The sequence below is a fragment of the Vicugna pacos genome, unplaced genomic scaffold, assembly GCF_048564905.1.
Source record: "Vicugna pacos unplaced genomic scaffold, VicPac4 scaffold_20, whole genome shotgun sequence".
NCBI classification, from domain to species: domain Eukaryota; kingdom Metazoa; phylum Chordata; class Mammalia; order Artiodactyla; family Camelidae; genus Vicugna; species Vicugna pacos.
Window position 1 is genome coordinate 92,733,813 of NW_027328741.1, and position 18,932 is coordinate 92,752,744.

The window sequence follows — 18,932 nt, forward strand, 5'->3', positions numbered from 1 at the left end:
CCTCACAGGGATCCTCTGTGACTGTTTATCATAGTTCTGTTAGTCAACTTATACTTTGTACAGGTCCAAGACTTGAATGCTCCCCCTCCATCCTACCGAAATCTCAGTTCTAGAGAGGAGACTTAGTGAATGAGCACCAGTCCTTCTTTGCTTCTCCCTCCCCGAGGTACCTGTCCCACTCTGTTTTGCCTTTTCTTCTTTCTTTCTTACTTTTCTACTGCCAGATTTTTTGCATCTTTATCTATTGAAGAGGACAATGTACTGTCAGAGTTCTGCAGGTTCTCTTGTTAGCTTAGTGGATCTGTGGATGTGAGTCTTGGTGCATTTGTGGGAAAGGGTGAGCTACAAGCATCTTTTTGCTCCACCATCTTTGCCTCCCCCCAAAAAATTCTCACTTTATGGTGGAAGATAAACATAGTCTGGAAATAAATGGAAAAGGTATACCATGGAATTGACAAGAAAGTGCAGATAGCAATGCTCAAATCATACAAAATACATTTTAAAATAAGGGCCAAAATGAAAGAGATATGAGATAATATAAAGAAATTTACATCAAGAAAAAAATTTGGGAATTACGTTCAGTAAATTATATATGGCCCAACAGCATAGATCCTAAATATAAAAAGAAATTTTAGTAGACATGAAAGAATTAATTCATTATAAAACAATAATAGTAGATGAGTTTAACACCTCACTCTTCTGATGATCAGATCATTCAGAAAGAATATCTGTTAGAAAACAGAGGTCTTAATTGCATATTAAATCATTTGAACCTAACTGAGCTATTGGACACTGCATCAGAAAAGCAGAACATATAAACTTTTCAAGTAAGCACAGGATTTTATCTAAGGAATTAACCACATATTAGGACATGATATAAGCCTCAGAAATTTTAAGCAATTATAGATTATATCAAGTATTTTTCCATACACAAAAGTATGAAGCTATGCATCAACTCTAGAAAGAAGAATAAGAAGACACAAACATGAGGTAAAACCACATCTTTTAAAAAAATACAATAAAACAAGTTCAATGGTGAAATCAAAGGGGAAATAAATTCATACCTGGAGACAAATTACAATGAAAACACAGCTACATAAAACATTTGGGATGCATCAAAGACAAATCTAAGAGGTAAGCTGAGAACAAATCAAGCCTTCTACAAGGAATAAGAAAAACCCCATACAAAAGTCCAAGCATACCACCCAAAACCACAAGAAATAAGAACAAACAAAACCCAAAGGCAGTAGAACGAGAAATCTTTAATGATTAGGTCGAAAATAAATAAAAAGTTGAAAAATAAATTACAAATCATAAAACCAACAGCTTTAATTTTTCTTAAAATGTTAACATACAGGAAAGCATTTAGCCAGGCTTATCAAGAAATACAGAGACTGCACCCAAACAAAATGAGTAATTAAAAAGTAGAAATAATATCTGATATTATAGAAATACAAAAAAAGATTATGAAAGCACTATAAGCTGTTACATGACAACCAAATGGATGACCTAAAAGAAATGGACAAATTTATAAAAACGTACAGCCTGCCAAGACTGAATAGAGAAAACTGAGAACTTGAGTAGAGCAATCATTATAAGTTAAATAAAATTTATAATTTTAAAAACACCCTTTGAACAAAATGCCTGGATTCCTTCACTAAAACCCCTTTCCCCCTAACTAGTTTAACAAATGAAGGAGTAAGGACATTTCCCAATGTTATTCCATGAGGCCACCATTACCCTTATAACAAAACAACTCAAAGACAATCCCCCCAAAAATAAAAATGAAAATGAAAATCCAATACCATTGATGAATAGAGATTCAAAAATCCTCGAAAAATTTCAACAAATTAATCCAGCAATTCATATAAAGGATTATACATGATGATCAGATGGATTCCTTCCAGATTCACAAGGACGGTTCAAAATACACAAGTCAAGCAGCATGACACATATCTAATAAAAGAAGGACAAAATTCACAAAACCATGTCAATACACAAAGAAAAAGCATTTGACAAAATTCAACATACATTAATCATCAGAACTCTCATGAAAATGTGTACAATGGGAACATTTCTCAACATACTAAAGGACATTTATAACAATTTATAATATTCAGGGGAAAGGCAGAAAGCCTTCTGTGTAAATTCGGGAACAAGACAAGGATTCCTACTCTCACCACATCTGTTCAATTGTAATAGAAGAAAGGAAAAGGGAAAGAAAAAGAAGTAACAGAAACACAAAATTGAATGAAAGAGGTAAAATCGTCACCAGTACTGAAGTCATAAAAATCTACACAGAGAGTCCTAAGGGCTCCACACTGACTATTATGAACAAAAAATAATTTCATCAAGGGAGCAGAGTACAAGATTAATGTAAAGACGTCTCTTGCATTTGTCCACATTAATCATGAGATACCATAAATTGGACTTTGAAAGCAAAAACATTTAAAACCCCATTCCCCTGAATATCTTAAAATAAATGTAATCACATATGTGAAAGATCTACACACTGAAAATTATTAAACATTGACAAAGAAATTAAAAATGATTCAAAGAAATGGAAAGATGTCTTGTGCTCTTGGATTGAAAGAGGTCATATTGTTAACAAGACAGTACTACACAAAGAAACATAAGGATTTAGTGCAATTATTGTTACGAAGCTGTATTTTCCACATAAGAAGAAAATAAATACCTCTAAGTTTTACATGAAACCATTAAAAATTGCCAAAATGATCTTGAGAATAAAAAACAAATCTCGAGGTATAAACCTCCTGGATACATTACCCTACTAAAAACTTACAGTAATAAAAACACTATGGCATTGGCACAGAGATATAATCAGTAAAAACAGTTAGAGACCCTAGAAATAATTCCAAACTCCTATGAGCAATGAATCTATGATAAAAGAGGCAAGAGTTCACAATGGAGAAAAGACAAGTCTCGTCAATGGATAGTGTTGGGAAATCTGGACATTTACATGTAAAACAGTGAAATGAAAGCTTTCCCTGACATCATATACAAAAATAAACTCCAAGTGTATTAAGGACCTACATGTAAGACCTGATACTATAAAACTGCTAGAAGGGAGTATAGGTGATACACTTTAGGATATACATCATAGGAATATTTTCTTATATCAGTCTCCTAAGGTAAAAGAAATAAAAGCAAAAATAAGCAAGTGGGACCTAAACAAACTAGAAAATTTCTGCACAGCTAAGGACACTATCAATGAAATGAAAACACTGCCTATGTAATTGGAGAACATATTTGCAAACAATGCAAGTGACCAGGGGTTAATAAATGTAGGTTAATAGATATAACATGGATTTAGGTTACACAGCTCAAGATGAAAAACAAAAACCCAATCAAAAACCAAAGTAGAGTACCTGAGTTAATATTTTTCCAAAGAAAACATTCAGATGAGTAACAGGAAAGTGATAAAATTTCACATTACAAATTATTACATAATTGCATATCAAAACAACAATGAGGTATCACTTCACTCTGGTCAAACGGCTATTATCAAAAAGTCTACAAATAGTAAGTGTTGGAGACGATGTGGAGGTAAGAAATCTCTTGTATACTCTTGGTAGGAATGTAAATTTGTACAACTTCTAAGGAAAACAGTATTCAGATTTGTGTAAAAACTAAAATGTTTACTACCATATGATCCAGTAATAACTCTCCTAGGAAAAATCTGGGGAAAACCCCCTAAATTGAGAAGAACCAATGTTCACAACTGCACTGTTTATAATATGCAAGACAGGGAAGCAATCCAAAAGTGTACTGTAGACTATGGACTTAAGAAGATATGATGTTTCTATAAATAAATGATGGAATAATACCCAGCCATGAAAAAATATAACACATTGCTATTTCAGCATCATGAAAGGACTTAGTAAATATTGTGCTTAGTGAATTAACTTAGACAAAGACAAAAGTGTATAATTTAATTTATCTGTGGAATCTAAAGAATAACAAATATCTGTGTACATCTATCTATAGCTATTTATTGATATATGACAGATAAATAGTTAGAAGTATAGATATATACATACATGATAGATAGATATATAGATAAATGATAAATAGATAGATAGGTAGATAGATAGATAGATAGGTAGATAGAGCTATAGAGAGATAGATAGAGACATGATGGAGAGGTAAAGAGATTAGATAGACAAGACTTAAGCAGACTCTAAGATATGGGAAGAATTTATATTTACCAAAGTGGAAGGGAAAGAGAATTTAATGGTAGGAGATTGACAGATGCAAAGTAGTATATATTAAGTAGAGAAGCAACAACGATAATCTGTATAGATTAGGGAATTATACACAATAGCTTAAAATAATTTTATGTTACAATTATTGTAATAATTCATATTGCAATATAATCTACAAATTGGCTGGAATCATTATGCTATACATCTGAAACTATGCAATATTATACATCTACTGTACTTCAATAAAAAATAAAACATATCATATATAATTTAGTCCTTTCTCCATTGATAGAATCTTCCTTTAATATTGTTTTATTTCACTCTTTGCTTTTAATGATTACTGTTTCAAATTATTTCTTTTAAACTTCTAAACATGATACCAGTTTGAAGTATCTATATTTATTGCCCCTAATTCTTATTTTTCTCTCTTTAATCCATATAGTATAGTAGCATTTAATAACATAACCAAAGAAAAAGTTGCAACTTTCTCATGGTCTCTTCTTAGAATTTTGGTCAATGTTTTGCATATTTCTGCCATTTTATATTTCTTAGAAGACTTCTTTTCTACACCTCTTATAGGGTGTCTCGGTTTTGTTTTTTCATCTCATTCAGGTTTTGTTTGTCTGTTAAAGTCTTTACTTTCACTTTATATCTAAGAGATAACTGTGTAAGTATTATTGTGTGAGTGATTTCTTATTTCTGTAGTTTGAAAATACAATTTTATTTACCCTTGGCATATGTTTTCTGCTCAGAATTCTGCCGAAAATCTAATGGTGGTTCCTTTGTAGATTATCATATCTTTTCCTGGATGCCTTTAAAATTTTACTCTTTCATTGACTTGCCAATTTGCATATGACGTATCTTGAAGGAGGTCCCTTTGTCTTAAAGTTATTGGTGTTTTTTTTGGCTCACAGACTTGTATATCAGTTCCTTACACAGGTTCAGGAAGTTATCGACAATTACTTCTTTAAATAAACCATCAGCTGCCTTCTAACTGTCTTCTCCCTCTAGGGTTACAGTCTAAAGTGCACTTCCTGAGGAAGTCTGATGGCTACTGTAGAATTTCCTCACTTTTTAATATCTTGAATCTCTGCCCTCTCCTATAATTTCTAGTTTTGTAATGGTGAGTTTGCTAATCTCTCTTCCACAAAGACAGTCTACATCCAATGCTTTCTGTTGTACACTTCATCTCATTTATTAAGTTCTCCTTGTCCTCCAGTAATGTTTGGTTATTTTATAGTTTCAGTCTCTTAGGTAATGTATTCCTTATCATCATTTCATTTATTCCTGAGCTCACTAAACTGCTTTCTCAGTTATGTATTTTGTATTGAGTTTCTGTATGACATCTATTTGGATTCTCTACTAGTTTTATGGCAATATACCATGGCTTTAAGTTTGTGTGCTGCAGGGTTGTCATTGTGTGTGTGTGTGTGCAGGTGTGTGTGTGTGTTCATGTGTGTCTGTGTCTGTCTCAGTGTCTGTGTGTGTCTATCTGTGTGTTAGCATGCCCTATAATGTTACTGTGATTGGTCATGATCTTGATAAATTATTGCTCTGATGGCACTTAATAACAGATTGGGAGTTGGAGTCCTTGGTTATGTTTTCTGGTAGCTTGCACACTTTTTCGTTTTATTTACCTGAGCTACCTCTGATAATATTTCAAAATGGCACTTTCCAGTCGCTACTGTCTGGATAAAAGATGTGCTTCCATTGTCACTTCTTAGAATTCTCTGGTAGTTAATGCCTCTGTTGTCACGGGGCCTGTGAACCCTTCCTTTTATCTGATATCCCTTGAGAATCAGTGTACACATTGAGGAAATGTGTAAAAACAGGTGGGTATTTGGAATCAGACAAGTGCCTTTGCCATGTCCAGTGTTGCAAGATAACTTGTCTCCACCACTGTGAATGGGGAGTAGGGACAGTTTCATGAATGTCTGAGTGTCTGAAGGATGGAAATTCTGTCTCCAATGTGGCTCCCTCCTAGTTACCAGTGATCATGATACTGGTACAGTTGGAGGCCGAAACTCTGTGAGCCACTGAGACTCTGTTTCTACTGGGTTCTATGAACTTGTGGACTCAGATATCCTGCTCTGGTGGCCTTGGTTGCAGACACCAACACTGATCTTTCCTCAGTTCAGCTTCCAATGTGTGTTTTAGTCCACCAAACTTCACCTGTTCACATGTGTTGTGGAGTATTTTTTTGTGTTGTAGTTATTTTTGTTCAGATGTCAATGTTTTACTGACTGTAGATGTAAGGGGAGAGTCAAAAATAGTTTAAACTTATGTCAGTTTTAAAAGTATATACCTTTTCAATTAAAAGCTTAAATTCTAATTAGTACATTATAAGAACACTAAATAAAGTGAACAAAACACCTCCCTTAATATCATAGTACTACAAAATATTTTGATTTTCCTGGGTTTTTTCTTCAATGTTTTTCCCACCTACATGCACATTTTACTAAAATATATCCCTATAATCTCTTTAAAATCAATTAAATTATTAAAATAATTCTCTGTGCTGCAAATATAGCCCTTTTGGTTCTCTAATTTATTATTTGTACCTTGCACATTTCTGTCTTCTCCATCCTTCTTCCCTTTCCCCACAGGAAACCACTATTTGTTACACTACACATATATATGTCATTCTTTTTCTGTTTTTTTATGATTATTTCTCTTATATCTTTATTTTCCTCATTTAAGTGACAACATAGAGTGTTTTCCTCTGTATGACTTATTTTCCTATATGCAACAATTTCTGGGTCCAGTCACATTGTTTCAAATGGCAGAATTTTACTTTTTAATATACAATGATGAAGTATTTATTATGTTATCAATATCTCACATCTATTTCAGTCTATCATCTGTTGATGGGCAGTTGAGTTGTGCTTCTACCCTTGGCTACTATAAATGATGATGTTAAAACATTTGGGGTAATATATCTTTTAAGATAATCTTTTCATTTTTTTCTCAGATTTATATTGAAAACAGGAATTGCTGCAACAGATAATGCTTATATTTCTAGTTTTCTGAGCACTGTCCACAGTTTTATAATAGTGAATGCATCAATTTATGTTTTCACAATCAGTGTACCTGGGTTCCCTCTTATCGACATTCTTATTAATGTTTGTCATTTGTAGACATTTTGTTAATTTCCATTTAGGTTGCTGTAAAATTATGTTTCATTCTGGTTTGGATTTATGTTTCCTAATTAATAGCAATGTTGTGTTTCTTTTTATGAGCATGAAAATCATCCACATGTCTGTTTTTGTAAAGTTTCCATAAAGATTGTTTAACTGTTTTTACTTTGGGGTCTTTATTTTTAAATATCGAGTCTAATATGCTATATATATATATATATTATTGATATTAACATCTTGTTGGTCCCATTGTGTGAAATTCTTCCTTCTATTCTGTCTGTTATATGTCTTGTTGAAGGTTTCCTTTGCTCTGCAAAAGATTTTGCGCTTCACACTAATACAAGAAATAGAATCCCTGTATCGCATAGTACATCTATTTTTTCCTCAGTAAACTAAAAATTGTAACTATTAGTGTTTTTTTCTTTAATTTGGAGACAGATCAAAAATAAAGATTGCTATGATTTATCTCAAAGTCTGTTCTGCTCATGTTCTTGGTCAAAAATTGTAAATTTTCAGGCTTTACATTTAGGAAATTAATCCATTTCTATCTCATTTTTTATACTATGGAAGGAAGTGCTCTTACATCTACCAATTACATGTACTGTCCTGTTATCTCAGAACGACTTTTTGAAGAGACTGTCTTTTTTTCCATTGTATACTCTTGCCTCCTTCTTTGTACACTAATTCACCATATTTTTGTGGGTTTATTTTCTGACACTTTATTTTGTTCCATTGATCTATGTGTTTCTTTAATTGCCATATTTTGATGTATTGATTACTGTAGCTTTGTATTATGTTCTAAATTCAGGGAGGATATTACCCACAGCTTTGCTTATTTTTTAAAATAATTTTGGAAAATTTGGATCTTTCAGATATATGTATAAATTTTATTATTTTTCTCCTTGTTTGGTGAAAAAACTTATGGATTCTGTGAGAATAGAAATTTACTAAAAGAAAAAACCTGAGAAAAATACTAAATTGTAGAGGATAAATTATTCAATATTAACAACAACTGGATTGCTGTATAAATCAAAGAAAATATATAAAGAAAAATGACAACAAAAACAAAATTCATGGGGTATAACAAAAGCAGTATTAGAAGGGATGCTTATAGCAAAATAATCCCACTTATACAAATAAGAACAATTTCTCTCTTATATTCTTACAACCAAAAGATGTCACATAATAATAAAAAAAAACTTGTTAGTAGAAGGAAAGACAGCTGAAAGGACAGAACATAATTAAATAAAATACGGATTAAAAATATAAATATTTGATCAATCTAAATAATGGCTTTTGAAAGATAAATAATGTTGGTACAGTTTAACCAGACACATGACCAAAAAAGAGAGTTACAGATAAATAAGCTGAGAAATAAATGAGGAGTTAGAGCTTATATCAAAGAAATACAAAGCATCATAAGATGATACAACAAATTATATGCCAATAAAATGGAAACCCTAGAAGAAATGGACAAATTCTTAGAAAGACTTAATCTCCAGAATGGAATGATAAATAAAATATGAACAGATTATCACTAATGAAATTGAATAAGTATTTAAACAAAATCTCCCAAGAAACAAAATTCCAGGCCTAACAGCTTCACAGGTGATTTCTCCCAAACATTTAAAGAAGAGCTATCATCTATATTTCTCAGAGAATTCCAAAAATTTCGAGAGGAAGGGAGGCTTTCTACCGGACATTTCTGTATCACATTGCTACTACAGCTGGAACAAATACCTCAAAAAATTACAGGTTAAATACTACTGATAAGCATAGATGCAAAAATCCCCACTAAATTGTTAGCAAATCAAACAATACATTAAGAAGATTATACATTATGATTAAGTCCACTTTATTCCAGGGATGCAAAAGTGATTGAATACCCAAAAATTAATCAGTATGATACACCACACAAACAACCTGAAGAATAAAAATTATATGGTCACCTCAATAGACTCATAAAGTGTTTTGACAAATTCAGTATCTATTTAAGATTATATTTCTCTTCAAAGTGGGCATGAGGAAACATACCTCAACACAGTTACGGTCTTATATGACAAGAACTCATCTAACATGGCACTCACTGATTAAAAGCTGAAAGCATTTCCAATAAGAGCAGGAGGAAGACAAGAATGCTGACTCTTACCACTTTTATTCAGTATAGTATGGAAATTCTAGCCATAGCTATCCAAAATAAAAGTAAATAAAATTTAGCTAATTAAGAAAAGGAGTAAAAGTATCTGTTTGAAGATGACATACTTTAAACAGAAATCCTAAAAAGGGTGCCACAATACTACTAGGGCTTATCAATGCATTTGGTAAAATTTTCAAATGTAAAATTAACTTACAGAAATCTTGCATTTCTACACACTAACAAGAAGCTAAATGATACAGAAAGTGAGGGAACTGTCTCATTTACAGTTGCATTACAAAAAAAATCAAAAAATGTATCCAACCAAGGAGGTAAAAGACCTGTACTCAGAAAACTATAAAATATTTATAACAGAAATTGAAGGTAATGCAAACAGATGAAAGGATATAGTGTGTTCATAGATGAGGAAAAATATAGTTTTTAAATGACAGCATAAGCCAAGAAAATGCACAAATTAAATTCAGTGCCTATCAAAATACCAAGGGCATTTTCAGACACTTAAAATAAATAATTCTAAAATTAACATGTAAACACAGAAGAATTGAAATCACTAAAAAAAAGAAAGAAAAGAATACAAACAGACTGAAAACAGAAACAACTTTAACAAAGAACAAAGAGGATATATCACTGTCCCTCATTTTAAACTATAATACAAAGCTACAGTAATGAAAAGAATATGGTAGTGGCACAGAACAAACAGAATAATAGAACACAAAAATGCCTGAAATTGGAAACAGACACTTATGGTTATTTAGCCCATTACAAAAAATGAATATACAGTGGGGGAAAGGAAACCAACAGGCACATGAAACCGATCAACATCACTAACCATCAGAAAAATGCAAGTCCAAAAACCAATGAGATTTTATGTCACTCCTGTCAGAATGACTATTATCAAAAAGATAACAAACGTAAATATTGGTGAGGATTTAAGAAAAACAACCCTGATGCACTGCTGGAGTGAATGGAAATATATGCTGCCACTGTGGAAAGCAACATGGAGATTTATCTAAAAATAAAAAATGAAATATAATTCTACATTTAAATATCTGGATACTAATTCCAAGAAAATAAAGATACTAATTAGAAGAGATTAATTCAACCATATATTCACTGCAGCATTATTCACAAAAGACAGGATATACAAGCAAATTAATTGCTCAATAGATGATGGATAAAGAAGATAAGAGTTTATAAAATATGTATCTATCCATTTAACTACAGATTTACATATATATATATATATATATATATATATATATATATATATATATATACACACACACATAAAAATACAATGGGTTATTATTCAACTCCAAATAGATTAAGTTTTTGTCATTTGCAGCAAATGGGTAGACCAAGAGTGTAATATGCTAAGTGAAATAAGTCAGAAAGAGAATTACAAATACTGAATGATGTTATTCACATTTGGAATTTTAAACAAATGAACTTAACAACACAGAAAAGGAGTTATACATATAGAAAGAAAGAGTTTGTTCACAAGAAGGAGGGAAATGGGGTAAGGAAAAGAAAAAGTTGAGGAAAATTAAGAGAGAAATTTTTCCAGTTGCAAATTAAATGAAACACGGACAAGAAATATACTGTATGGGGAATAGTCAATAACTATGAAATATCTTTAAATAGCAACAAATCATAACTACATATATTCTGGAGAACAGTTTGAAATGTATTAAAAATAGTGAACAGTATGTTGTGTAGGGGAAACTAACGCAGTGTTATAGATTAAAGTACACTTCAAAAACAAACAAACATGCTTACGGTAAATGAAAATAGATTTCTAATTAACAAAGGCAGGGGTTGGAAAAGGAGAATTTGATTAATGCACTCAAAAGCTACAAACCTCCAGCCGTAAAATAATCGTGTTCTAGGGATGTCCCATATTAACTTGAAAATTACAAGCAATACTGATTTATGTTCAATATAAATGTTGTTAAGAGAGTAGACCATAAGATTTCACATCACAACCAAAGACAAATTATATTTCTTTAAAATTGTATCTAAATGAGATAATGAATTCTCCCTAAAGTTGCTATGAAATTTATTACATGATAGTTGTATATCAAATCACTATCCTGTGCACCTAAACTTACACAATTTTTTATGCCAATTATATCTCAATAAAAGCAGAAGGAAAAATGGAAATTCAATGGTAATTTTTCCCATGTCATTTCTCATGTTCGTATTTGCAGCAAGTAAACTTATGTCATGATATACTTATCCTAGATAATGATACTAATAAATAGGTGATTCTAATAAGTTATAAATAAAGATAGTAATAAAATTAGTGTTTTACTATGCCTAAACTTTCTTCATTTTAACAGCCCACTGCTTCTGTAGGCATCAAAATTTCAATTTGTGTATTCATCTGAGATTAGGGAATGGATACAAATTTTAAACTGGATGCTCTTGCTGTGAGTGATAAAGTTCACTGTCTCTGACCGATGGTCTCATCTCCCCGACAGCATCTGTAAGAAAAGAACATGCTAGGTTGCTAAAAATCTCAGCATGGTTAAATCTCAGAACTCCTACAATTCTTAACTGTTTTGCAATGGGAATGCAATACTGACAAAGACTTGATTTTGGATAACAATGTGGTGTTTTCTCATGGTTGCATTACGGAATGTGAGGATAATCCCTGAGATCCACAACAAATATTCTTGCTCAAGTGCTGGGCAAAGAAGTGTAAAATTTCTGCATTATTAGGACTGAGGACTGCTTTCAAAATGATGACTATGCTCACTCTATTCCAGGTAGTCCAAGGGAAGAAAAGTTATTGCAATTTCTGTGTGAACGGGAATAATTCAGTGGTTGAGACTCTACAAAGTATTCAACGTGTGTTCAAAGCCAAAATATGTTGTGTAAACAATGAGAATTAAAAGAAAAAAAGTTAGACATAAGCTTAAATTAAAAAGGTGATACAGTCCTGTGCTGGGCTCTGGGGACTGGAGAATATGTATGCCTCAATCCCATTCAAGGGTTCAGAGGCATGGCCCTAACATCAGCTCGGGATTCAATGAGCAGATAACAATTAGTATACTGGGAGAAATATAACCTACCTCTCCCTGATCGGAAGAAAATCTGGTGGCTCAATGAAAGTCTTAATTCAGAGAGATTCTGACAGATGCAGAGGAAAAATTCACTGATGACTCAACTAAGACAAACTTAGTTACTGCTTAACAATCCATCTTCACACACACACACACAGTGTTTGAGAGATTTGTAGTATTTTGTGGGAAGAATTCAATGGGCAGAGCTCAGAGAATAGATTTCATAGCAACAGCAAACTTTTGTACTTTGATCAAAACTCTAATTTTCCCAGGTAGAAAACTACAGATGGACAAACAAACAATATTCTTCTTTACGATATCTAATTTTGAATGTATACTGTAGCTTTTAACTTATCAGTATAGAACCTTGTTAAGATGATCACGGTAAGACCCACTGTCTTATAAGTGAGCTGGAAACTAGCTGCTCAACCAGCCCATCTGAACCCCAGACGACTAATGTAAGCAACAACATAGCCACCATCAGAGATCAGCAGACAAACTTAAAAGCTTGATGTATCTGTTGTAGGAAGAACCACGGCTGTCCTGACACAGTTCTCCAGCTGCAAGTGGTCTCTATTGTTCTCTTGGTATAGGTCATATTGGTGAGATGTTGCTAGAGTTCACCCTGGCCCATTTGCCCATTCTCCAGAATATCAAAAGCTTTCTTCACAACAGGTGACAAATTTTCAGTACACAATTCTGCCATTCTAGACTTATCAGCTGACACTGGCTGCATCATCGTGAGTAGAAGTCTTAGGGTCCCTGACCTTACCTACAATTTTCCAGTAATTCAGGGCATTTCACATTCTGAAAATGCTTCGTGTTTTTTTTTAAATTAATGGGAAAGAGTCAAAGACTTCCATGAATATTTTAAATATCCTAATATCTGCAGAAATTTGGTATTCTTGCAGTTGGACAAATTTTTAATTCTATTACCCTCACCTCCTTCTAGTCCATACATTTTACATCGCAATTTGATTACTGAATACCACCACCCCATCCAAGGGTCTAGTACATCTTAGAAATTTCCCGTGTGAAGGTAAGAAGGGGCAAATGTTATGTGGGGTATATAAACCTACATTAAATGTTTGCAATGGCACTGTCTCTTCTGGAAAAAGCTCTGATTCTAAGAAGTAAATTAATTTGGAGTCAGTATAGTTATTGGTATGGGGAAGAGAATCAGCTATTTTGGGATGGGTGGGTGATGAAAAGACAGGAAAATATCAAGAAAATGAGAAAGGAATGATTTAGACTTATGGAAGTATGAATTGAGAAGACAATGATACTTTGTCTTCTGTACCTACCTCCAATTACAGTCTTGAGTGACTAGTCCTTGCGCTGTGAAAAGAGCTAGTTTGTGGTATAGAGTAAAGACCATAACGAAATAGTTTGAAAACCATGACAGTTTTGATCTTTCAGGAAAGTAGATTTTGCTTAAAGTCAACATGTATTTTTCATTCACTAAATACTAAAATGCATCCTGTGGCATGTGCTGTGCTTACTGTGCTGGTATCCAAGGCCGACAAGGAAAGCGGGATAGACATAAAACATCTGGAGGAGGTGGTTTCTGTGCTGAGAGGAGGATAGTCTAAGTAGGTAAAAGGAGGACACCCAACGTCCAAGGATGAGCTGGAATAAAACTGTTGAGTTTGGAGCTAACATTGTTGAGAAACATTTGGCTGGATATATATCCAGATACAGTGAAACATAAAGATATGCCAAGGTAGTCAGATGCCAGATTTATAAAGAAATGACTAAACTAAATTGAGTTAATTTTGTGTGATTAGAGTTGGAAATGCATTAAATGCCATCCTGAGAACGTAAGCTTTTCTTTGGCTGGAAGATAATAGCAACATAAATTATTAACTAGAAAATATAGTGTAGACTGTTGAGGGCAGGAAATGAAAGCACCAACTGGAATGCTTTGAGAACAGCACAAAGAAGACCATAGATAAATTACTACTTAAATTCTACCACATGCTGAATGTGCCATCTGAGACTACATCATGTGACCTTTTTGATTCCAGGGATGACATATTAGAGAACATGATCCCTGGGTGGTTCCTGCATGTATCTCCTGTTCCAAACTATCCTAACTTAACACATTTAATACTTTCCAGGAAGAACCAAAAACCACTTATTACTTTTCCCTCTCTCCATGTTTTATTATTTTTCCAAATTCTTCCATTTTTTTCTTCTTCCTTACAAGAAATTATTTAAATTTACTCCCATATTGTTCCATCAAAAGATTTTATCAATCAAATATCTCTTTTTTTTAAATGGCAAGTTAGTCTCCTGTTTAAATCTTAACTCTATTAAGAAATATTAAGGAAAATACAGGTACACATCTATGTTTATTGTTCAAATAAGAAAATAGCAGATAGTTGTCGACATTTGCCAACATCATTTATAATTTTTGTTTCCTACATAATCTGGTAGTTCTCTGGTAGATCAGTTGTAATTAGGATGACATTCATAAACTGAAGATGGCTGATGAGTTGGCCTTGAAAGAGAGTTAGCTGATGTATCAGCTATCACTGGCACTGGAAAGCGTGGGTTGCACCCTGGTTGAAGTTTAGGAAAACGACCTTCATTTGCAGATATGTTGTGATATGTATTTGGAAAAGTAGAAGGCTCCAGCATCAGTCCATAATAATTGCCCTGTATGGGAGATAAGATACTCTACTGAGAAATAGAAGTTGTAGTTTAAATGGAGTTCACAACACGGCCATTTGTTTCATTGTAACTGCTTTGAGAGTGCCAGTGGAGAGTGGTCAACTTATTTAGAATAGCTCGTTGACCCACTGCAATTTGTTTTGGTGGTCTGACATTGATGATGGAGGAGAAAAATCACCTCTGATCGGGGTAGTTGTATCACCAATTATGTGGCTAGTAGAGGGCTTTCTTTTTAGAAATTTGCAGAAGGTAATCATGGACTTTCTCCAATAGTGTCAGCCACAAATCCAGAATTATTATTATCCACATTATACCCTGCTTTAAAGTGCTGCTCTTTGAAGTCTTCAGCCAATGAAGACACCAGAGAGGCATTTTTAATCCCAACTCTTCTTTTTATTCTCACTAAAAGCTGGGGACAGCCTCGTTTAAAATTTGGATTATGATAAAAGTGCAGCTACAACCAAAGGAGAAACATTTTAGTAATATTTATACCAAAATACAAGACTACAATAAGCCTAAAGTATAAAACCTGATTCCACGTTTACTATGTAAGGATAATATCATCAAAATATGAACATTGCTAACAATATTTTGAAGTTCCTTATTTGGAAAATACACATTTAAATATTATAGTCATCAAATTTAAATGTTAGCATTTGCGGTAACGGTGAATGACACTTTTGAAAAGCAGCTTTATTACCTTTATATGGATTTCTGGAATGATTCATAGTTGTAAGCAAAGTTTCTCATAATCTTGAATACGTAAGTCACTGTCCTCATTTTTTAGAATAAATAAAGAATTTTAGACTTAATAGTTTAATACAATTTTCAAAATCTTGCTTTACTTTTATATTACCATTGATTGATGTGCAAAATAAAATTTTATATATAAGTTACCAAGTGGTAACTAAAATTTTTTATATCTTTCTTAATACAGACACTTCTTTTTCTTCTGCTGGAAAGTCAGCTAGACAAGCACACATTTGAAAATTCTGCCTCACTTTCCTAAACCCATAAAAGTTAAGCTGTCTAAGTAAACTTTTCATGCTTCCAGTTTCAAATATTCTGAAAGGGGCCTTTCTTTCCAAAACTTCCTTCTTCAAGACATCTTCATCAATCACTACGGAAGACCCCATGATCACCCCACCAGATGGATTTAAATTGGTCACTCCAATCTATTTTCCAGAGTTTTCTTGGAAATGTCAGAGAACGAAAATCATTATCTTCTTCTGGTTCAGAGACACAATATGTGTAACATGGTGTTTTTATCAAGGATTCTTCAGACAAAGTCTGAAAGCATTTTCTTCAATCATAAAACTCATGTCCAAATCCCCAGAGAATGTTTGATCACACAATAGAGATCTACTGGAGTTTCCTGAGCCACTTGGTCCATCTTTATGAGACACATCTTGAATTTCTGAAGAAACATGTGCCATCTCAAATAACTTTTTCTACAGCTCCTTTTCTAATCTGCATGATTTTGACAACTGCAGTTTCATATGCTGCTTTGGCAGGCCTGCACAGATAAACTGCTAGGCCTTCAAAATGGTTCTCAACCTGAGTAGCTGTGACATCACAAAACGACTGGTATCCTAGCAACTCAAGTGTAACATTCAGCCAGTGTTTACTTGTCATTCATCCAGTTAAAATGAAACATATATGATCCTTATTTTTAAAGTGTGATTTGCAAATATTATCCCAACAAAATCTTTTTAAATAATTTAATTTTGGGGTCTATGAAATAAAACCAATCTCCATCCTTTTGTATTAAAATTTATACCAGATTTGTGAACAGAGTATAAATATTGCACAAAATATATAGAATAATTTTAAAGTTTTGGAATTTAAAGTGAAATTCGTGTAAAACATGTACAGAGAATATATATCTATTTCTATATCATTTGTAATTAAAGTGAAACATAATTTGATTAGGAAATTGAAATACGTATTTATCTGTGTACTATATAAGAAGTAATTCAATATTCAAAACATGAGCAGATTAAATGTCAGTTTATTTGTTTTGTATATAAATAAATGTTTAATAATTATGAAATAAAATAAGATAAAATAATGCATCAAATTAAGAAATCCCATAAGGCGGAATTTTTGTTTTAAATTGTAATTCATTTCTATAAGTAAAACAAATTTAATTTAATAATCTACTCTAAAATTACATAAGAGAAAATCTTATTGTATATTTACAAATGTTTATTTTTGCCATTCTTTCAATCAGAGGTTTTTCATTCCCTAGAAGCAATAAATTTTCTTTATATCTTTATAATCCATTCACTTGTGTCTTCTGTTAAGTGTTCCAAAATGATGTTGATAAGTACAATTATGCACAAGATCCTGGGTTCAATAAGCAGTGTCTCCATTAAGGGTCAAACAAACAAACAATCAAAAAACAAAGAAATAACACTATATGTGATTTGGGGTGGAAAAGGCCAGGTAATGCATTTTTGGAAGGAATATGTATCTCAGTCCTGAAACAGTTGACATTGTTAGTAAAATACGGCATTTTAAGGCAAGTGTTTTGTTCACTAAATGTAAATAATAGCTATGTTCTGTATCAGTAAACTGTAGTAAATCCAGTTCTACCAAAATTATATTCTTTATTTAAAAATAAATTCCATTAAACATAAGCCAAATTCAAAATGAGGGATAAATTTTTTAAATAAATAAATGTAAACTCAAGCTGTAATGTAAATTTTTCTTTCAGTATGTGAACATTCCATTCTAAATAAACACTAGCAACCTGAATTCATTACATATTACAAGTATTATAAACTATAGTTTAGAGGGATTTAGTCCTGATTCATAAATATTACTTATCAAATTCAAATCAATATATGTGATACAATCCCTTAAATAGCAGAGAATTCAAAAACATCAATCTCAAAAATTGTAGGAAATTTATTGACCGATCTGATCTTTACATTTTATAAAAATATTCTTAACAAATTCACTTTTAATACATTTCAACTAAACATAATAAAAGTCATATATGAAAAGCCCATGACTAACATCAAGTTCAATGTTAACATACAGGAAACTTTTCCTCTGGTCCACTAATAAGAAAAGGTAGCCCATTCTCACAAGTACTAAATTACACTATTTGAAGACCTAGCCAGAACAACTAGTCAAGAAAAAAATATAAAAGGCATATAACTTGTAAAAAAGCAGTAAAATTTTTAGAAATGGCATAATTATGCATAGATAGAAAACTCCATAGACTCCTCCAGTGACTGTTAGAAATAATGAACAAACTTAATAAACTTGCAGAATACAAAATCAATATACAAATATCCGTTGCATTTTTATATATTAAGAACAAATTATCAGCAAGAGAAATTAGGATAACAATTGTGTATATATTTATACCAAAAAGAATAAACTAGGAATACATTTGATAAGTGAAATAAAAGATCTAAATATAGATCTATAAATTACAGGTGCAAGAAATAAAAGTAAACCAAATAAATAGAAAGATATTCTCTGCTTATGGATTGTAAACAATGTGAGGATCTATTCTAATCAATCTTTTATATGTTCAATCTCCCTTGCACTAATTATTGAGGAGAATGTCTATTTTCATTTTATACTCTTGCTTCCTTTTTCATGGGTTAATTGATCATAGGTGTGAGGGATTATATCTGGTTGCTCTATCCTC

At 32.3% G+C, this 18,932-nt stretch overlaps 1 long non-coding RNA gene across 1 annotated transcript; it reads right to left on the bottom strand.

The window, feature by feature from the left end:
- Positions 1 to 14,927: 14,927 nt before the first annotated feature.
- LOC140693772 (uncharacterized) lies at positions 14,928 to 16,016 on the bottom strand. The gene is made up of 2 exons (XR_012069469.1): positions 15,963 to 16,016; positions 14,928 to 15,247 (listed from the first exon to the last, which is right to left on the bottom strand). It is a non-coding gene; the product is annotated as an uncharacterized lncRNA (long non-coding RNA).
- Between the last annotated feature and the right edge of the window lie 2,916 nt (positions 16,017 to 18,932).